The 20653-nt window shown below is 33.4% G+C and overlaps 16 non-coding genes across 16 annotated transcripts; all 16 read right to left on the bottom strand.

The window, feature by feature from the left end:
* Nucleotides 1–433: 433 nt before the first annotated feature.
* Nucleotides 434–507, bottom strand: TRNAI-AAU (transfer RNA isoleucine (anticodon AAU)). The gene has a single exon. It is a non-coding gene; the product is annotated as a tRNA-Ile (tRNA).
* A 1379-nt stretch (nt 508–1886) lies between these two features.
* Nucleotides 1887–1960, bottom strand: TRNAI-AAU (transfer RNA isoleucine (anticodon AAU)). Its single transcript has one exon. It is a non-coding gene; the product is annotated as a tRNA-Ile (tRNA).
* A 523-nt stretch (nt 1961–2483) lies between these two features.
* TRNAI-AAU (transfer RNA isoleucine (anticodon AAU)) lies at nt 2484–2557 on the bottom strand. Its single transcript has one exon. It is a non-coding gene; the product is annotated as a tRNA-Ile (tRNA).
* Nucleotides 2558–5123: 2566 nt separating this feature from the next.
* TRNAI-AAU (transfer RNA isoleucine (anticodon AAU)) lies at nt 5124–5197 on the bottom strand. Its single transcript has one exon. It is a non-coding gene; the product is annotated as a tRNA-Ile (tRNA).
* Nucleotides 5198–6311: 1114 nt separating this feature from the next.
* Nucleotides 6312–6385, bottom strand: TRNAI-AAU (transfer RNA isoleucine (anticodon AAU)). The gene has a single exon. It is a non-coding gene; the product is annotated as a tRNA-Ile (tRNA).
* A 1976-nt stretch (nt 6386–8361) lies between these two features.
* TRNAI-AAU (transfer RNA isoleucine (anticodon AAU)) lies at nt 8362–8435 on the bottom strand. Its single transcript has one exon. It is a non-coding gene; the product is annotated as a tRNA-Ile (tRNA).
* Nucleotides 8436–9814: 1379 nt separating this feature from the next.
* Nucleotides 9815–9888, bottom strand: TRNAI-AAU (transfer RNA isoleucine (anticodon AAU)). The gene has a single exon. It is a non-coding gene; the product is annotated as a tRNA-Ile (tRNA).
* Nucleotides 9889–10411: 523 nt separating this feature from the next.
* TRNAI-AAU (transfer RNA isoleucine (anticodon AAU)) lies at nt 10412–10485 on the bottom strand. The gene has a single exon. It is a non-coding gene; the product is annotated as a tRNA-Ile (tRNA).
* Nucleotides 10486–11008: 523 nt separating this feature from the next.
* On the bottom strand, nt 11009–11082 carry TRNAI-AAU (transfer RNA isoleucine (anticodon AAU)). Its single transcript has one exon. It is a non-coding gene; the product is annotated as a tRNA-Ile (tRNA).
* Nucleotides 11083–14503: 3421 nt separating this feature from the next.
* Nucleotides 14504–14577, bottom strand: TRNAI-AAU (transfer RNA isoleucine (anticodon AAU)). Its single transcript has one exon. It is a non-coding gene; the product is annotated as a tRNA-Ile (tRNA).
* Nucleotides 14578–15691: 1114 nt separating this feature from the next.
* TRNAI-AAU (transfer RNA isoleucine (anticodon AAU)) lies at nt 15692–15765 on the bottom strand. Its single transcript has one exon. It is a non-coding gene; the product is annotated as a tRNA-Ile (tRNA).
* Nucleotides 15766–17741: 1976 nt separating this feature from the next.
* Nucleotides 17742–17815, bottom strand: TRNAI-AAU (transfer RNA isoleucine (anticodon AAU)). Its single transcript has one exon. It is a non-coding gene; the product is annotated as a tRNA-Ile (tRNA).
* Nucleotides 17816–18597: 782 nt separating this feature from the next.
* On the bottom strand, nt 18598–18671 carry TRNAI-AAU (transfer RNA isoleucine (anticodon AAU)). The gene has a single exon. It is a non-coding gene; the product is annotated as a tRNA-Ile (tRNA).
* Nucleotides 18672–19194: 523 nt separating this feature from the next.
* Nucleotides 19195–19268, bottom strand: TRNAI-AAU (transfer RNA isoleucine (anticodon AAU)). Its single transcript has one exon. It is a non-coding gene; the product is annotated as a tRNA-Ile (tRNA).
* Nucleotides 19269–19791: 523 nt separating this feature from the next.
* Nucleotides 19792–19865, bottom strand: TRNAI-AAU (transfer RNA isoleucine (anticodon AAU)). The gene has a single exon. It is a non-coding gene; the product is annotated as a tRNA-Ile (tRNA).
* A 523-nt stretch (nt 19866–20388) lies between these two features.
* TRNAI-AAU (transfer RNA isoleucine (anticodon AAU)) lies at nt 20389–20462 on the bottom strand. The gene has a single exon. It is a non-coding gene; the product is annotated as a tRNA-Ile (tRNA).
* Nucleotides 20463–20653: the final 191 nt, after the last annotated feature.

Here is a 20653-nt window from a genome sequence, read left to right as displayed (position 1 = left end):
ACCCATAAGGTATATTTATATATTATCGACATGAAGAAACAAATATCACAAAAAAATCAATACAAATGAGATTTTCATTCTTAGTGTTAAAACTTAGAACCATTAATGTATGTTCTATGTGGTTTAGCAATAAATAACAGTTCATCATCTATATTAAATTAATTCATCTACTTATTCTATCAGCTCCTGCTCAAAGGAAATATAGAGATAAACATCAGACAGAAGAAAATGCTTGGAATAAATGAGAGATTTAGTTACTTAGTGTTAGAACTTACAACCATTAATGGATGTTCAAGGCACTTTAACATTAATATATAATTCCACATCTATATCAAATTGATTCAACTAATGATTCTAGCAGCTCTTGCTCCAAAGAGATATACAGATAACAAAGAGACAGAAGAAAAAGCATCTTTTATTTAACACAGAAACTTGGCCTGTACAGGGATCGAACCTGTGACCTTGGCGTTATTAGCACCACGCTCTAACCAACTGAGCTAACAGGCCGCCGCTCGTGCTGGGCTGGGGGACAAGCATATGAAGAATTGCTAATGTCAGTGAACCCCAGATAGTTTGAAAGCTTATTTTCAGCTGTTTACCCATAAGGTATATTTATATATTATCGACATGAAGAAACAAATATCACAAAAAAATCAATACAAATGAGATTTTCAATCTTAGTGTTAAAACTTAGAACCATTAATGTATTTTCCATGTGGTTTAGCAATAAATAACAGTTCATAATCTATATTAAATTAATTCATCTACTCATTCTATCAGCTTCTGCTCAAAGGAAATATAGATTTAAACAAGATACAGAAGAAAATGCATCTATTTCAACATTAAAGCAGCGTTAAGTGTTTGCTTGGAGAGTGGTAGAAAGTATGTTCTTGGCATTTTTAACTTCATGTTCTAACAGAATCAGATAATAGGCTTACTATATTTATAGCATACTACTGAAGAAATAACAGATGATGAAGTGCTACTGATTGTTAACTCGAGATAGATGGAAATCTTATATTCAGCTGTTTACATTCATGGTGTCTTTAAGCATTATCAAAAAATCAAAACTAGACTTTCCTAAATTACTTGTAATAAATGGGAGATTAATTACTTAGTGTTAGAACTTTGAACCATTAATGGATGTTCAAGGCACTTTAACATTAATATATAATTCCACATCTATATCAAATTGATTCAACTAATGATTCTAGCAGCTCTTGCTCCAAAGAGATATACAGATAACAAAGAGACAGAAGAAAAAGCATCTTTTATTTAACACAGAAACTTGGCCTGTACAGGGATCGAACCTGTGACCTTGGCGTTATTAGCACCACGCTCTAACCAACTGTGCTAACAGGCCGTTGTTCGTGCTGGGCTGGGGGACAAGCATATGAAGAATTGCTAATGTCAGTGAACCGCAGATAGTTTGAAAGCTTATTTTCAGCTGTTTACCCATAAGGTATATTTATATATTATCGACATGAAGAAACAAATATCACAAAAAAATCAATACAAATGAGATTTTCATTCTTAGTGTTAAAACTTAGAACCATTAATGTATGTTCTATGTGGTTTAGCAATAAATAACAGTTCATCATCTATATTAAATTAATTCATCTACTCATTCTATCAGCTCCTGCTCAAAGGAAATATAGAGATAAACATCAGACAGAAGAAAATGCTTGTAATAAATGAGAGATTTAGTTACTTAGTGTTAGAACTTACAACCATTAATGGATGTTCAAGGCACTTTAACATTAATATATAATTCCACATCTATATCAAATTGATTCAACTAATGATTCTAGCAGCTCTTGCTCCAAAGAGATATACAGTTAACAAAGAGACACAAGAAAAAGCATCTTTTTTTTAACACAGAAACTTGGCCTGTACAGGGATCGAACCTGTGACCTTGGCGTTATTAGCACCACGCTCTAACCAACTGAGCTAACAGGCCGCCGTTCGTGCTGGGCTGGGGGACAAGCATATGAAGAATTGCTAATGTCAGTGAACCCCAGATAGTTTGAAAGCTTATTTTCAGCTGTTTACCCATAAGGTATATTTATATATTATCGACATGAAGAAACAAATATCACAAAAAAATCAATACAAATGAGATTTTCATTCTTAGTGTTAAAACTTAGAACCATTAATGTATGTTCTATGTGGTTTAGCAATAAATAACAGTTCATCATCTATATTAAATTAATTCATCTACTCATTCTATCAGCTCCTGCTCAAAGGAAATATAGAGATAAACATCAGACAGAAGAAAATGCTTGTAATAAATGAGAGATTTAGTTACTTAGTGTTAGAACTTACAACCATTAATGGATGTTCAAGGCACTTTAACATTAATATATAATTCCACATCTATATCAAATTGATTCAACTAATGATTCTAGCAGCTCTTGCTCCAAAGAGATATACAGATAACAAAGAGACAGAAGAAAAAGCATCTTTTATTTAACACAGAAACTTGGCCTGTACAGGGATCGAACCTGTGACCTTGGCGTTATTAGCACCACGCTCTAACCAACTGAGCTAACAGGCCGCCGCTCGTGCTGGGCTGGGGGACAAGCATATGAAGAATTGCCAATGTCAGTGAACCCCAGATAGTTTGAAAGCTTATTTTCAGCTGTTTACCCATAAGGTATATTTATATATTATCGACATGAAGAAACAAATATCACAAAAAAATCAATACAAATGAGATTTTCAATCTTAGTGTTAAAACTTAGAACCATTAATGTATTTTCCATGTGGTTTAGCAATAAATAACAGTTCATAATCTATATTAAATTAATTCATCTACTCATTCTATCAGCTTCTGCTCAAAGGAAATATAGATTTAAACAAGATACAGAAGAAAATGCATCTATTTCAACATTAAAGCAGCGTTAAGTGTTTGCTTGGAGAGTGGTAGAAAGTATGTTCTTGGCATTTTTAACTTCATGTTCTAACAGAATCAGATAATAGGCTTACTATATTTATAGCATACTACTGAAGAAATAACAGATGATGAAGTGCTACTGATTGTTAACCCGAGATAGATGGAAATCTTATATTCAGCTGTTTACATTCATGGTGTCTTTAAGCATTATCAAAAAATCAAAACTAGACTTTCCTAAATTACTTGTAATAAATGGGAGATTAATTACTTAGTGTTAGAACTTTGAACCATTAATGGGTGTTCAAGGCACTTTAACATTAATATATAATTCCACATCTATATCAAATTGATTCAACTAATGATTCTAGCAGCTCTTGCTCCAAAGAGATATACAGATAACAAAGAGACAGAAGAAAAAGCATCTTTTATTTAACACAGAAACTTGGCTGTACAGGGATCGAACCTGTGACCTTGGCGTTATTAGCACCACGCTCTAACCAACTGAGCTAACAGGCCGCTGTTTGTGCTGGGCTGGGGGACAAGCATATGAAGAATTGCGAATGTCAGTGAACCCCAGATAGTTTGAAAGCTTATTTTCAGCTGTTTACCCATAAGGTATATTTATATATTATCGACATGAAGAAACAAATATCACAAAAAAATCAATACAAATGAGATTTTCAATCTTAGTGTTAAAACTTAGAACCATTAATGTATTTTCCATGTGGTTTAGCAATAAATAACAGTTCATCATCTATATTAAATTAATTCATCTACTCATTCTATCAGCTCCTGCTCAAAGGAAATATAGAGATAAACATCAGACAGAAGAAAATGCTTGTAATAAATGAGAGATTTAGTTACTTAGTGTTAGAACTTTCAACCATTAATGGATGTTCAAGGCACTTTAACATTAATATATAATTCCACATCTATATCAAATTGATTCAACTACTAGCAGCTCTTGCTCCAAAGAGATATACAGTTAACAAAGAGACACAAGAAAAAGCATCTTTTTTTTAACACAGAAACTTGGCCTGTACAGGGATCGAACCTGTGACCTTGGCGTTATTAGCACCACGCTCTAACCAACTGAGCTAACAGGCTGCCGTTCGTTCTGTGCTGGGGGACAAGCATATGCAGAACTGCTAATGTCAGTGAACCCCAGATAGTTTGAAAGCTTATTTTCAGCTGTTTACCCATAAAGTATATTTATATATTATCGACATGAAGAAACAAATATCACAAAAAAATCAATACAAATGAGATTTTCATTCTTAGTGTTAAAACTTAGAACCATTAATGTATGTTCTATGTGGTTTAGCAATAAATAACAGTTCATCATCTATATTAAATTAATTCATCTACTCATTCTATCAGCTCCTGCTCAAAGGAAATATAGAGATAAACATCAGACAGAAGAAAATGCTTGTAATAAATGAGAGATTTAGTTACTTAGTGTTAGAACTTACAACCATTAATGGATGTTCAAGGCACTTTAACATTAATATATAATTCCACATCTATATCAAATTGATTCAACTAATGATTCTAGCAGCTCTTGCTCCAAAGAGATATACAGATAACAAAGAGACAGAAGAAAAAGCATCTTTTATTTAACACAGAAACTTGGCCTGTACAGGGATCGAACCTGTGACCTTGGCGTTATTAGCACCACGCTCTAACCAACTGTGCTAACAGGCCGTTGTTCGTGCTGGGCTGGGGGACAAGCATATGAAGAATTGCTAATGTCAGTGAACCGCAGATAGTTTGAAAGCTTATTTTCAGCTGTTTACCCATAAGGTATATTTATATATTATCGACATGAAGAAACAAATATCACAAAAAAATCAATACAAATGAGATTTTCATTCTTAGTGTTAAAACTTAGAACCATTAATGTATGTTCTATGTGGTTTAGCAATAAATAACAGTTCATCATCTATATTAAATTAATTCATCTACTCATTCTATCAGCTCCTGCTCAAAGGAAATATAGAGCTAAACATCAGACAGAAGAAAATGCTTGTAATAAATGAGAGATTTAGTTACTTAGTGTTAGAACTTACAACCATTAATGGATGTTCAAGGCACTTTAACATTAATATATAATTCCACATCTATATCAAATTGATTCAACTAATGATTCTAGCAGCTCTTGCTCCAAAGAGATATACAGTTAACAAAGAGACACAAGAAAAAGCATCTATTTTTTAACACAGAAACTTGGCCTGTACAGGGATCGAACCTGTGACCTTGGCGTTATTAGCACCACGCTCTAACCAACTGAGCTAACAGGCCGCTGTTTGTGCTGGGCTGGGGGACAAGCATATGAAGAATTGCTAATGTCAGTGAACCCCAGATAGTTTGAAAGCTTATTTTCAGCTGTTTACCCATAAGGTATATTTATATATTATCGACATGAAGAAACAAATATCACAAAAAAATCAATACAAATGAGATTTTCATTCTTAGTGTTAAAACTTAGAACCATTAATGTATGTTCTATGTGGTTTAGCAATAAATAACAGTTCATCATCTATATTAAATTAATTCATCTACTCATTCTATCAGCTCCTGCTCAAAGGAAATATAGAGATAAACATCAGACAGAAGAAAATGCTTGTAATAAATGAGAGATTTAGTTACTTAGTGTTAGAACTTACAACCATTAATGGATGTTCAAGGCACTTTAACATTAATATATAATTCCACATCTATATCAAATTGATTCAACTACTAGCAGCTCTTGCTCCAAAGAGATATACAGTTAACAAAGAGACACAAGAAAAAGCATCTTTTTTTTAACACAGAAACTTGGCCTGTACAGGGATGGAACCTGTGACCTTGGCGTTATTAGCACCACGCTCTAACCAACTGAGCTAACAGGCCGCCGTTCGTGCTGGGCTGGGGGACAAGCATATGCAGAACTGCTAATGTCAGTGAACCCCAGATAGATTGAAAGCTTATTTTCAGCTGTTTACCCATAAGGTATATTTATATATTATCGACATGAAGAAACAAATATCACAAAAAAATCAATACAAATGAGATTTTCATTCTTAGTGTTAAAACTTAGAACCATTAATGTATGTTCTATGTGGTTTAGCAATAAATAACAGTTCATCATCTATATTAAATTAATTCATCTACTCATTCTATCAGCTCCTGCTCAAAGGAAATATAGAGATAAACATCAGACAGAAGAAAATGCTTGTAATAAATGAGAGATTTAGTTACTTAGTGTTAGAACTTACAACCATTAATGGATGTTCAAGGCAGTTTAACATTAATATATAATTCCACATCTATATCAAATTGATTCAACTAATGATTCTAGCAGCTCTTGCTCCAAAGAGATATACAGATAACAAAGAGACAGAAGAAAAAGCATCTTTTATTTAACACAGAAACTTGGCCTGTACAGGGATCGAACCTGTGACCTTGGCGTTATTAGCACCACGCTCTAACCAACTGAGCTAACAGGCCGCCGCTCGTGCTGGGCTGGGGGACAAGCATATGAAGAATTGCTAATGTCAGTGAACCCCAGATAGTTTGAAAGCTTATTTTCAGCTGTTTACCCATAAGGTATATTTATATATTATCGACATGAAGAAACAAATATCACAAAAAAATCAATACAAATGAGATTTTCAATCTTAGTGTTAAAACTTAGAACCATTAATGTATTTTCCATGTGGTTTAGCAATAAATAACAGTTCATAATCTATATTAAATTAATTCATCTACTCATTCTATCAGCTTCTGCTCAAAGGAAATATAGATTTAAACAAGATACAGAAGAAAATGCATCTATTTCAACATTAAAGCAGCGTTAAGTGTTTGCTTGGAGAGTGGTAGAAAGTATGTTCTTGGCATTTTTAACTTCATGTTCTAACAGAATCAGATAATAGGCTTACTATATTTATAGCATACTACTGAAGAAATAACAGATGATGAAGTGCTACTGATTGTTAACCCGAGATAGATGGAAATCTTATATTCAGCTGTTTACATTCATGGTGTCTTTAAGCATTATCAAAAAATCAAAACTAGACTTTCCTAAATTACTTGTAATAAATGGGAGATTAATTACTTAGTGTTAGAACTTTGAACCATTAATGGATGTTCAAGGCACTTTAACATTAATATATAATTCCACATCTATATCAAATTGATTCAACTAATGATTCTAGCAGCTCTTGCTCCAAAGAGATATACAGATAACAAAGAGACAGAAGAAAAAGCATCTTTTATTTAACACAGAAACTTGGCATGTACAGGGATCGAACCAGTGACCTTGGCGTTATTAGCACCACGCTCTAACCAACTGTGCTAACAGGCCGCCGTTCGAGCTGGGCTGGGGGACAAGCATATGAAGAATTGCTAATGTCAGTGAACCCCAGATAGTTTGAAAGCTTATTTTCAGCTGTTTACCCATAAGGTATATTTATATATTATCGACATGAAGAAACAAATATCACAAAAAAATCAATACAAATGAGATTTTCATTCTTAGTGTTAAAACTTAGAACCATTAATGTATGTTCTATGTGGTTTAGCAATAAATAACAGTTCATCATCTATATTAAATTAATTCATCTACTCATTCTATCAGCTCCTGCTCAAAGGAAATATAGAGCTAAACATCAGAAAGAAGAAAATGCTTGTAATAAATGAGAGATTTAGTTACTTAGTGTTAGAACTTACAACCATTAATGGATGTTCAAGGCACTTTAACATTAATATATAATTCCACATCTATATCAAATTGATTCAACTAATGATTCTAGCAGCTCTTGCTCCAAAGAGATATACAGTTAACAAAGAGACACAAGAAAAAGCATCTTTTTTTTAACACAGAAACTTGGCCTGTACAGGGATCGAACCTGTGAGCTTGGCGTTATTAGCACCACGCTCTAACCAACTGAGCTAACAGGCCGCTGTTTGTGCTGGGCTGGGGGACAAGCATATGAAGAATTGCTAATGTCAGTGAACCCCAGATAGTTTGAAAGCTTATTTTCAGCTGTTTACCCATAAGGTATATTTATATATTATCGACATGAAGAAACAAATATCACAAAAAAATCAATACAAATGAGATTTTCATTCTTAGTGTTAAAACTTAGAACCATTAATGTATGTTCTATGTGGTTTAGCAATAAATAACAGTTCATCATCTATATTAAATTAATTCATCTACTCATTCTATCAGCTCCTGCTCAAAGGAAATATAGAGATAAACATCAGACAGAAGAAAATGCTTGTAATAAATGAGAGATTTAGTTACTTAGTGTTAGAACTTACAACCATTAATGGATGTTCAAGGCACTTTAACATTAATATATAATTCCACATCTATATCAAATTGATTCAACTAATGATTCTAGCAGCTCTTGCTCCAAAGAGATATACAGTTAACAAAGAGACACAAGAAAAAGCATCTTTTATTTAACACAGAAACTTGGCCTGTACAGGGATCGAACCTGTGACCTTGGCGTTATTAGCACCACGCTCTAACCAACTGAGCTAACAGGCCGCTGTTCGTGCTGGGCTGGGGGACAAGCATATGAAGAACTGCTAATGTCAGTGAACCCCAGATAGTTTGAAAGCTTATTTTCAGCTGTTTACCCATAAGGTATATTTATATATTATCGACATGAAGAAACAAATATCACAAAAAAATCAATACAAATGAGATTTTCAATCTTAGTGTTAAAACTTAGAACCATTAATGTATTTTCCATGTGGTTTAGCAATAAATAACAGTTCATAATCTATATTAAATTAATTCATCTACTCATTCTATCAGCTTCTGCTCAAAGGAAATATAGATTTAAACAAGATACAGAAGAAAATGCATCTATTTCAACATTAAAGCAGCGTTAAGTGTTTGCTTGGAGAGTGGTAGAAAGTATGTTCTTGGCATTTTTAACTTCATGTTCTAACAGAATCAGATAATAGGCTTACTATATTTATAGCATACTACTGAAGAAATAACAGATGATGAAGTGCTACTGATTGTTAACTCGAGATAGATGGAAATCTTATATTCAGCTGTTTACATTCATGGTGTCTTTAAGCATTATCAAAAAATCAAAACTAGACTTTCCTAAATTACTTGTAATAAATGGGAGATTAATTACTTAGTGTTAGAACTTTGAACCATTAATGGATGTTCAAGGCACTTTAACATTAATATATAATTCCACATCTATATCAAATTGATTCAACTAATGATTCTAGCAGCTCTTGCTCCAAAGAGATATACAGATAACAAAGAGACAGAAGAAAAAGCATCTTTTATTTAACACAGAAACTTGGCCTGTACAGGGATCGAACCTGTGACCTTGGCGTTATTAGCACCACGCTCTAACCAACTGTGCTAACAGGCCGTTGTTCGTGCTGGGCTGGGGGACAAGCATATGAAGAATTGCTAATGTCAGTGAACCGCAGATAGTTTGAAAGCTTATTTTCAGCTGTTTACCCATAAGGTATATTTATATATTATCGACATGAAGAAACAAATATCACAAAAAAATCAATACAAATGAGATTTTCATTCTTAGTGTTAAAACTTAGAACCATTAATGTATGTTCTATGTGGTTTAGCAATAAATAACAGTTCATCATCTATATTAAATTAATTCATCTACTCATTCTATCAGCTCCTGCTCAAAGGAAATATAGAGATAAACATCAGACAGAAGAAAATGCTTGTAATAAATGAGAGATTTAGTTACTTAGTGTTAGAACTTACAACCATTAATGGATGTTCAAGGCACTTTAACATTAATATATAATTCCACATCTATATCAAATTGATTCAACTAATGATTCTAGCAGCTCTTGCTCCAAAGAGATATACAGTTAACAAAGAGACACAAGAAAAAGCATCTTTTTTTTAACACAGAAACTTGGCCTGTACAGGGATCGAACCTGTGACCTTGGCGTTATTAGCACCACGCTCTAACCAACTGAGCTAACAGGCCGCCGTTCGTGCTGGGCTGGGGGACAAGCATATGAAGAATTGCTAATGTCAGTGAACCCCAGATAGTTTGAAAGCTTATTTTCAGCTGTTTACCCATAAGGTATATTTATATATTATCGACATGAAGAAACAAATATCACAAAAAAATCAATACAAATGAGATTTTCATTCTTAGTGTTAAAACTTAGAACCATTAATGTATGTTCTATGTGGTTTAGCAATAAATAACAGTTCATCATCTATATTAAATTAATTCATCTACTCATTCTATCAGCTCCTGCTCAAAGGAAATATAGAGATAAACATCAGACAGAAGAAAATGCTTGTAATAAATGAGAGATTTAGTTACTTAGTGTTAGAACTTACAACCATTAATGGATGTTCAAGGCACTTTAACATTAATATATAATTCCACATCTATATCAAATTGATTCAACTAATGATTCTAGCAGCTCTTGCTCCAAAGAGATATACAGATAACAAAGAGACAGAAGAAAAAGCATCTTTTATTTAACACAGAAACTTGGCCTGTACAGGGATCGAACCTGTGACCTTGGCGTTATTAGCACCACGCTCTAACCAACTGAGCTAACAGGCCGCCGCTCGTGCTGGGCTGGGGGACAAGCATATGAAGAATTGCTAATGTCAGTGAACCCCAGATAGTTTGAAAGCTTATTTTCAGCTGTTTACCCATAAGGTATATTTATATATTATCGACATGAAGAAACAAATATCACAAAAAAATCAATACAAATGAGATTTTCATTCTTAGTGTTAAAACTTAGAACCATTAATGTATGTTCTATGTGGTTTAGCAATAAATAACAGTTCATCATCTATATTAAATTAATTCATCTACTCATTCTATCAGCTCCTGCTCAAAGGAAATATAGAGATAAACATCAGACAGAAGAAAATGCTTGTAATAAATGAGAGATTTAGTTACTTAGTGTTAGAACTTACAACCATTAATGGATGTTCAAGGCACTTTAACATTAATATATAATTCCACATCTATATCAAATTGATTCAACTAATGATTCTAGCAGCTCTTGCTCCAAAGAGATATACAGATAACAAAGAGACAGAAGAAAAAGCATCTTTTATTTAACACAGAAACTTGGCCTGTACAGGGATCGAACCTGTGACCTTGGCGTTATTAGCACCACGCTCTAACCAACTGAGCTAACAGGCCGCCGCTCGTGCTGGGCTGGGGGACAAGCATATGAAGAATTGCTAATGTCAGTGAACCCCAGATAGTTTGAAAGCTTATTTTCAGCTGTTTACCCATAAGGTATATTTATATATTATCGACATGAAGAAACAAATATCACAAAAAAATCAATACAAATGAGATTTTCAATCTTAGTGTTAAAACTTAGAACCATTAATGTATTTTCCATGTGGTTTAGCAATAAATAACAGTTCATAATCTATATTAAATTAATTCATCTACTCATTCTATCAGCTTCTGCTCAAAGGAAATATAGATTTAAATAAGATACAGAAGAAAATGCATCTATTTCAACATTAAAGCAGCGTTAAGTGTTTGCTTGGAGAGTGGTAGAAAGTATGTTCTTGGCATTTTTAACTTCATGTTCTAACAGAATCAGATAATAGGCTTACTATATTTATAGCATACTACTGAAGAAATAACAGATGATGAAGTGCTACTGATTGTTAACCCGAGATAGATGGAAATCTTATATTCAGCTGTTTACATTCATGGTGTCTTTAAGCATTATCAAAAAATCAAAACTAGACTTTCCTAAATTACTTGTAATAAATGGGAGATTAATTACTTAGTGTTAGAACTTTGAACCATTAATGGGTGTTCAAGGCACTTTAACATTAATATATAATTCCACATCTATATCAAATTGATTCAACTAATGATTCTAGCAGCTCTTGCTCCAAAGAGATATACAGATAACAAAGAGACAGAAGAAAAAGCATCTTTTATTTAACACAGAAACTTGGCTGTACAGGGATCGAACCTGTGACCTTGGCGTTATTAGCACCACGCTCTAACCAACTGAGCTAACAGGCCGCTGTTTGTGCTGGGCTGGGGGACAAGCATATGAAGAATTGCGAATGTCAGTGAACCCCAGATAGTTTGAAAGCTTATTTTCAGCTGTTTACCCATAAGGTATATTTATATATTATCGACATGAAGAAACAAATATCACAAAAAAATCAATACAAATGAGATTTTCAATCTTAGTGTTAAAACTTAGAACCATTAATGTATTTTCCATGTGGTTTAGCAATAAATAACAGTTCATAATCTATATTAAATTAATTCATCTACTCATTCTATCAGCTTCTGCTCAAAGGAAATATAGATTTAAACAAGATACAGAAGAAAATGCATCTATTTCAACATTAAAGCAGCGTTAAGTGTTTGCTTGGAGAGTGGTAGAAAGTATGTTCTTGGCATTTTTAACTTCATGTTCTAACAGAATCAGATAATAGGCTTACTATATTTATAGCATACTACTGAAGAAATAACAGATGATGAAGTGCTACTGATTGTTAACCCGAGATAGATGGAAATCTTATATTCAGCTGTTTACATTCATGGTGTCTTTAAGCATTATCAAAAAATCAAAACTAGACTTTCCTAAATTACTTGTAATAAATGGGAGATTAATTACTTAGTGTTAGAACTTTGAACCATTAATGGGTGTTCAAGGCACTTTAACATTAATATATAATTCCACATCTATATCAAATTGATTCAACTAATGATTCTAGCAGCTCTTGCTCCAAAGAGATATACAGATAACAAAGAGACAGAAGAAAAAGCATCTTTTATTTAACACAGAAACTTGGCTGTACAGGGATCGAACCTGTGACCTTGGCGTTATTAGCACCACGCTCTAACCAACTGAGCTAACAGGCCGCTGTTTGTGCTGGGCTGGGGGACAAGCATATGAAGAATTGCGAATGTCAGTGAACCCCAGATAGTTTGAAAGCTTATTTTCAGCTGTTTACCCATAAGGTATATTTATATATTATCGACATGAAGAAACAAATATCACAAAAAAATCAATACAAATGAGATTTTCAATCTTAGTGTTAAAACTTAGAACCATTAATGTATTTTCCATGTGGTTTAGCAATAAATAACAGTTCATCATCTATATTAAATTAATTCATCTACTCATTCTATCAGCTCCTGCTCAAAGGAAATATAGAGATAAACATCAGACAGAAGAAAATGCTTGTAATAAATGAGAGATTTAGTTACTTAGTGTTAGAACTTTCAACCATTAATGGATGTTCAAGGCACTTTAACATTAATATATAATTCCACATCTATATCAAATTGATTCAACTACTAGCAGCTCTTGCTCCAAAGAGATATACAGTTAACAAAGAGACACAAGAAAAAGCATCTTTTTTTTAACACAGAAACTTGGCCTGTACAGGGATCGAACCTGTGACCTTGGCGTTATTAGCACCACGCTCTAACCAACTGAGCTAACAGGCTGCCGTTCGTTCTGTGCTGGGGGACAAGCATATGCAGAACTGCTAATGTCAGTGAACCCCAGATAGTTTGAAAGCTTATTTTCAGCTGTTTACCCATAAAGTATATTTATATATTATCGACATGAAGAAACAAATATCACAAAAAAATCAATACAAATGAGATTTTCATTCTTAGTGTTAAAACTTAGAACCATTAATGTATGTTCTATGTGGTTTAGCAATAAATAACAGTTCATCATCTATATTAAATTAATTCATCTACTCATTCTATCAGCTCCTGCTCAAAGGAAATATAGAGATAAACATCAGACAGAAGAAAATGCTTGTAATAAATGAGAGATTTAGTTACTTAGTGTTAGAACTTACAACCATTAATGGATGTTCAAGGCACTTTAACATTAATATATAATTCCACATCTATATCAAATTGATTCAACTAATGATTCTAGCAGCTCTTGCTCCAAAGAGATATACAGATAACAAAGAGACAGAAGAAAAAGCATCTTTTATTTAACACAGAAACTTGGCCTGTACAGGGATCGAACCTGTGACCTTGGCGTTATTAGCACCACGCTCTAACCAACTGTGCTAACAGGCCGTTGTTCGTGCTGGGCTGGGGGACAAGCATATGAAGAATTGCTAATGTCAGTGAACCGCAGATAGTTTGAAAGCTTATTTTCAGCTGTTTACCCATAAGGTATATTTATATATTATCGACATGAAGAAACAAATATCACAAAAAAATCAATACAAATGAGATGTTCATTCTTAGTGTTAAAACTTAGAACCATTAATGTATGTTCTATGTGGTTTAGCAATAAATAACAGTTCATCATCTATATTAAATTAATTCATCTACTCATTCTATCAGCTCCTGCTCAAAGGAAATATAGAGCTAAACATCAGACAGAAGAAAATGCTTGTAATAAATGAGAGATTTAGTTACTTAGTGTTAGAACTTACAACCATTAATGGATGTTCAAGGCACTTTAACATTAATATATAATTCCACATCTATATCAAATTGATTCAACTAATGATTCTAGCAGCTCTTGCTCCAAAGAGATATACAGTTAACAAAGAGACACAAGAAAAAGCATCTATTTTTTAACACAGAAACTTGGCCTGTACAGGGATCGAACCTGTGACCTTGGCGTTATTAGCACCACGCTCTAACCAACTGAGCTAACAGGCCGCTGTTTGTGCTGGGCTGGGGGACAAGCATATGAAGAATTGCTAATGTCAGTGAACCCCAGATAGTTTGAAAGCTTATTTTCAGCTGTTTACCCATAAGGTATATTTATATATTATCGACATGAAGAAACAAATATCACAAAAAAATCAATACAAATGAGATTTTCATTCTTAGTGTTAAAACTTAGAACCATTAATGTATGTTCTATGTGGTTTAGCAATAAATAACAGTTCATCATCTATATTAAATTAATTCATCTACTCATTCTATCAGCTCCTGCTCAAAGGAAATATAGAGATAAACATCAGACAGAAGAAAATGCTTGTAATAAATGAGAGATTTAGTTACTTAGTGTTAGAACTTACAACCATTAATGGATGTTCAAGGCACTTTAACATTAATATATAATTCCACATCTATATCAAATTGATTCAACTACTAGCAGCTCTTGCTCCAAAGAGATATACAGTTAACAAAGAGACACAAGAAAAAGCATCTTTTTTTTAACACAGAAACTTGGCCTGTACAGGGATGGAACCTGTGACCTTGGCGTTATTAGCACCACGCTCTAACCAACTGAGCTAACAGGCCGCCGTTCGTGCTGGGCTGGGGGACAAGCATATGCAGAACTGCTAATGTCAGTGAACCCCAGATAGATTGAAAGCTTATTTTCAGCTGTTTACCCATAAGGTATATTTATATATTATCGACATGAAGAAACAAATATCACAAAAAAATCAATACAAATGAGATTTTCATTCTTAGTGTTAAAACTTAGAACCATTAATGTATGTTCTATGTGGTTTAGCAATAAATAACAGTTCATCATCTATATTAAATTAATTCATCTACTCATTCTATCAGCTCCTGCTCAAAGGAAATATAGAGATAAACATCAGACAGAAGAAAATGCTTGTAATAAATGAGAGATTTAGTTACTTAGTGTTAGAACTTACAACCATTAATGGATGTTCAAGGCAGTTTAACATTAATATATAATTCCACATCTATATCAAATTGATTCAACTAATGATTCTAGCAGCTCTTGCTCCAAAGAGATATACAGATAACAAAGAGACAGAAGAAAAAGCATCTTTTATTTAACACAGAAACTTGGCCTGTACAGGGATCGAACCTGTGACCTTGGCGTTATTAGCACCACGCTCTAACCAACTGAGCTAACAGGCCGCCGCTCGTGCTGGGCTGGGGGACAAGCATATGAAGAATTGCTAATGTCAGTGAACCCCAGATAGTTTGAAAGCTTATTTTCAGCTGTTTACCCATAAGGTATATTTATATATTATCGACATGAAGAAACAAATATCACAAAAAAATCAATACAAATGAGATTTTCAATCTTAGTGTTAAAACTTAGAACCATTAATGTATTTTCCATGTGGTTTAGCAATAAATAACAGTTCATAATCTATATTAAATTAATTCATCTACTCATTCTATCAGCTTCTGCTCAAAGGAAATATAGATTTAAACAAGATACAGAAGAAAATGCATCTATTTCAACATTAAAGCAGCGTTAAGTGTTTGCTTGGAGAGTGGTAGAAAGTATGTTCTTGGCATTTTTAACTTCATGTTCTAACAGAATCAGATAATAGGCTTACTATATTTATAGCATACTACTGAAGAAATAACAGATGATGAAGTGCTACTGATTGTTAACCCGAGATAGATGGAAATCTTATATTCAGCTGTTTACATTCATGGTGTCTTTAAGCATTATCAAAAAATCAAAACTAGACTTTCCTAAATTACTTGTAATAAATGGGAGATTAATTACTTAGTGTTAGAACTTTGAACCATTAATGGATGTTCAAGGCACTTTAACATTAATATATAATTCCACATCTATATCAAATTGATTCAACTAATGATTCTAGCAGCTCTTGCTCCAAAGAGATATACAGATAACAAAGAGACAGAAGAAAAAGCATCTTTTATTTAACACAGAAACTTGGCATGTACAGGGATCGAACCAGTGACCTTGGCGTTATTAGCACCACGCTCTAACCAACTGTGCTAACAGGCCGCCGTTTGTGCTGGGCTGGGGGACAAGCATATGAAGAATTGCTAATGTCAGTGAACCCCAGATAGTTTGAAAGCTTATTTTCAGCTGTTTACCCATAAGGTATATTTATATATTATCGACATGAAGAAACAAATATCACAAAAAAATCAATACAAATGAGATTTTCATTCTTAGTGTTAAAACTTAGAACCATTAATGTATGTTCTATGTGGTTTAGCAATAAATAACAGTTCATCATCTATATTAAATTAATTCATCTACTCATTCTATCAGCTCCTGCTCAAAGGAAATATAGAGCTAAACATCAGAAAGAAGAAAATGCTTGTAATAAATGAGAGATTTAGTTACTTAGTGTTAGAACTTACAACCATTAATGGATGTTCAAGGCACTTTAACATTAATATATAATTCCACATCTATATCAAATTGATTCAACTAATGATTCTAGCAGCTCTTGCTCCAAAGAGATATACAGTTAACAAAGAGACACAAGAAAAAGCATCTTTTTTTTAACACAGAAACTTGGCCTGTACAGGGATCGAACCTGTGAGCTTGGCGTTATTAGCACCACGCTCTAACCAACTGAGCTAACAGGCCGCTGTTTGTGCTGGGCTGGGGGACAAGCATATGAAGAATTGCTAATGTCAGTGAACCCCAGATAGTTTGAAAGCTTATTTTCAGCTGTTTACCCATAAGGTATATTTATATATTATCGACATGAAGAAACAAATATCACAAAAAAATCAATACAAATGAGATTTTCATTCTTAGTGTTAAAACTTAGAACCATTAATGTATGTTCTATGTGGTTTAGCAATAAATAACAGTTCATCATCTATATTAAATTAATTCATCTACTCATTCTATCAGCTCCTGCTCAAAGGAAATATAGAGATAAACATCAGACAGAAGAAAATGCTTGTAATAAATGAGAGATTTAGTTACTTAGTGTTAGAACTTACAACCATTAATGGATGTTCAAGGCACTTTAACATTAATATATAATTCCACATCTATATCAAATTGATTCAACTAATGATTCTAGCAGCTCTTGCTCCAAAGAGATATACAGTTAACAAAGAGACACAAGAAAAAGCATCTTTTATTTAACACAGAAACTTGGCCTGTACAGGGATCGAACCTGTGACCTTGGCGTTATTAGCACCACGCTCTAACCAACTGAGCTAACAGGCCGCTGTTCGTGCTGGGCTGGGGGACAAGCATATGAAGAACTGCTAATGTCAGTGAACCCCAGATAGTTTGAAAGCTTATTTTCAGCTGTTTACCCATAAGATATATTTATATATTATCGACATGAAGAAACAAATATCACAAAAAAATCAATACAAATGAGATTTTCATTCTTAGTGTTAAAACTTAGAACCATTAATGTATTTTCCATGTGGTTTAGCAATAAATAACAGTTCATCATCTATATTAAATTAATTCATCTACTCATTCTATCAGCTTCTGCTCAAAGGAAATATAGATTTAAACAAGATACAGAAGAAAATGCATTTATTTCAACATTAAAGCAGCGTTAAGTGTTTGCTTGGAGAGTGGTAGAAAGTATGTTCTTGGCATTTTTAACTTCATGTTCTAACAGAATCAGATAATAGGCTTACTATATTTATAGCATACTACTGAAGAAATAACAGATGATGAAGTGCTACTGATTGTTAACCCGAGATAGATGGAAATCTTATATTCAGCTGTTTACATTCATGGTGTCTTTAAGCATTATCAAAAAATCAAAACTAGACTTTCCTAAATTACTTGTAATAAATGGGAGATTAATTACTTAGTGTTAGAACTTTGAACCATTAATGGATGTTCAAGGCACTTTAACATTGATATATAATTCCACATCTATATCAAATTGATTCAACTAATCATTCTAGCAGCTCTTGCTCCAAAGAGATATACAGTTAACAAAGAGACACAAGAAAAAGCATCTTTTTTTTAACACAGAAACTTGGCCTGTACAGGGATCGAACCTGTGACCTTGGCGTTATTAGCACCACGCTCTAACCAACTGAGCTAACAGGCCGCTGTTTGTGCTGGGCTGGGGGACAAGCATATGAAGAATTGCCAATGTCAGTGAACCCCAGATAGTTTGAAAGCTTATTTTCAGCTGTTTACCCATAAGGTATATTTATATATTATCGACATGAAGAAACAAATATCACAAAAAAATCAATACAAATGAGATTTTCATTCTTAGTGTTAAAACTTAGAACCATTAATGTATGTTCTATGTGGTTTAGCAATAAATAACAGTTCATCATCTATATTAAATTAATTCATCTACTCATTCTATCAGCTCCTGCTCAAAGGAAATATAGAGATAAACATCAGACAGAAGAAAATGCTTGTAATAAATGAGAGATTTAGTTACTTAGTGTTAGAACTTACAACCATTAATGGATGTTCAAGGCACTTTAACATTAATATATAATTCCACATCTATATCAAATTGATTCAACTAATGATTCTAGCAGCTCTTGCTCCAAAGAGATATACAGTTATCAAAGAGACACAAGAAAAAGCATCTTTTTTTTAACACAGAAACTTGGCCTGTACAGGGATCGAACCTGTGACCTTGGCGTTATTAGCACCACGCTCTAACCAACTGAGCTAACAGGCCGCTGTTCGTGCTGGGCTGGGGGACAAGCATATGAAGAATTGCCAATGTCAGTGAACCCCAGATAGTTTGAAAGCTTATTTTCAGCTGTTTACCCATAAGGTATATTTATATATTATCGACATGAAGAAACAAATATCACAAAAAAATCAATACAAATGAGATTTTCATTCTTAGTGTTAAAACTTAGAACCCTTAATGTATGTTCTATGTGGTTTAGCAATAAATACCAGTTCATCATCTATATTAAATTAATTCATCTACTCATTCTATCAGCTCCTGCTCAAAGGAAATATAGAGATAAACATCAGACAGAAGAAAATGCTTGTAATAAATGAGAGATTTAGTTACTTAGTGTTAGAACTTACAACCATTAATGGATGTTCAAGGCACTTTAACATTAATATATAATTCCACATCTATATCAAATTGATTCAACTAATGATTCTAGCAGCTCTTGCTCCAAAGAGATATACAGTTATCAAAGAGACACAAGAAAAAGCATCTTTTTTTTAACACAGAAACTTGGCCTGTACAGGGATCGAACCTGTGACCTTGGCGTTATTAGCACCACGCTCTAACCAACTGAGCTAACAGGCCGCTGTTCGTGCTGGGCTGGGGGACAAGCATATGAAGAATTGCCAATGTCAGTGAACCCCAGATAGTTTGAAAGCTTATTTTCAGCTGTTTACCCATAAGGTATATGTATATATTATCGACATGAAGAAACAAATATCACAAAAAAATCAATACAAATGAGATTTTCATTCTTAGTGTTAAAACTTAGAACCATTAATGTATTTTCTATGTGGTTTAGCAATAAATAACAGTTTATCATCTATATTAAATTAATTCATCTACTCATTCTATCAGCTTCTGCTCAAAGGAAATATAGAGATAAACATCAGACAGAAGAAAATGCTTGTAATAAATGAGAGATTTAGTTACTTAGTGTTAGAACTTACAACCATTAATGGATGTTCAAGGCACTTTAACATTAATATATAATTCCACATCTATATCAAATTGATTCAACTAATGATTCTAGCAGCTCTTGCTCCAAAGAGATATACAGATAACAAAGAGACAGAAGAAAAAGCATCTTTTATTTAACACAGAAACTTGGCCTGTACAGGGATCGAACCTGTGACCTTGGCGTTATTAGCACCACGCTCTAACCAACTGAGCTAACAGGCCGCTGTTCGTGCTGGGCTGGGGGACAAGCATATGAAGAAGTGGTAATGTCAGTGAACCCCAGATAGTTTGAAAGCTTATTTTCAGCTGTTTACCCATAAGGTATATTTATATATTATCGACATGAAGAAACAAATATCACAAAAAAATCAATACAAATGAGATTTTCATTCTTAGTGTTAAAACTTAGAACC

This window comes from Triturus cristatus, chromosome 5_1 (genome assembly GCF_964204655.1).
Source record: "Triturus cristatus chromosome 5_1, aTriCri1.1, whole genome shotgun sequence".
NCBI lineage: Eukaryota > Metazoa > Chordata > Amphibia > Caudata > Salamandridae > Triturus > Triturus cristatus.
The sequence above is the reverse complement of the archived record's forward strand: the minus strand, read 5'-3'. Positions and strand labels throughout refer to the sequence as shown.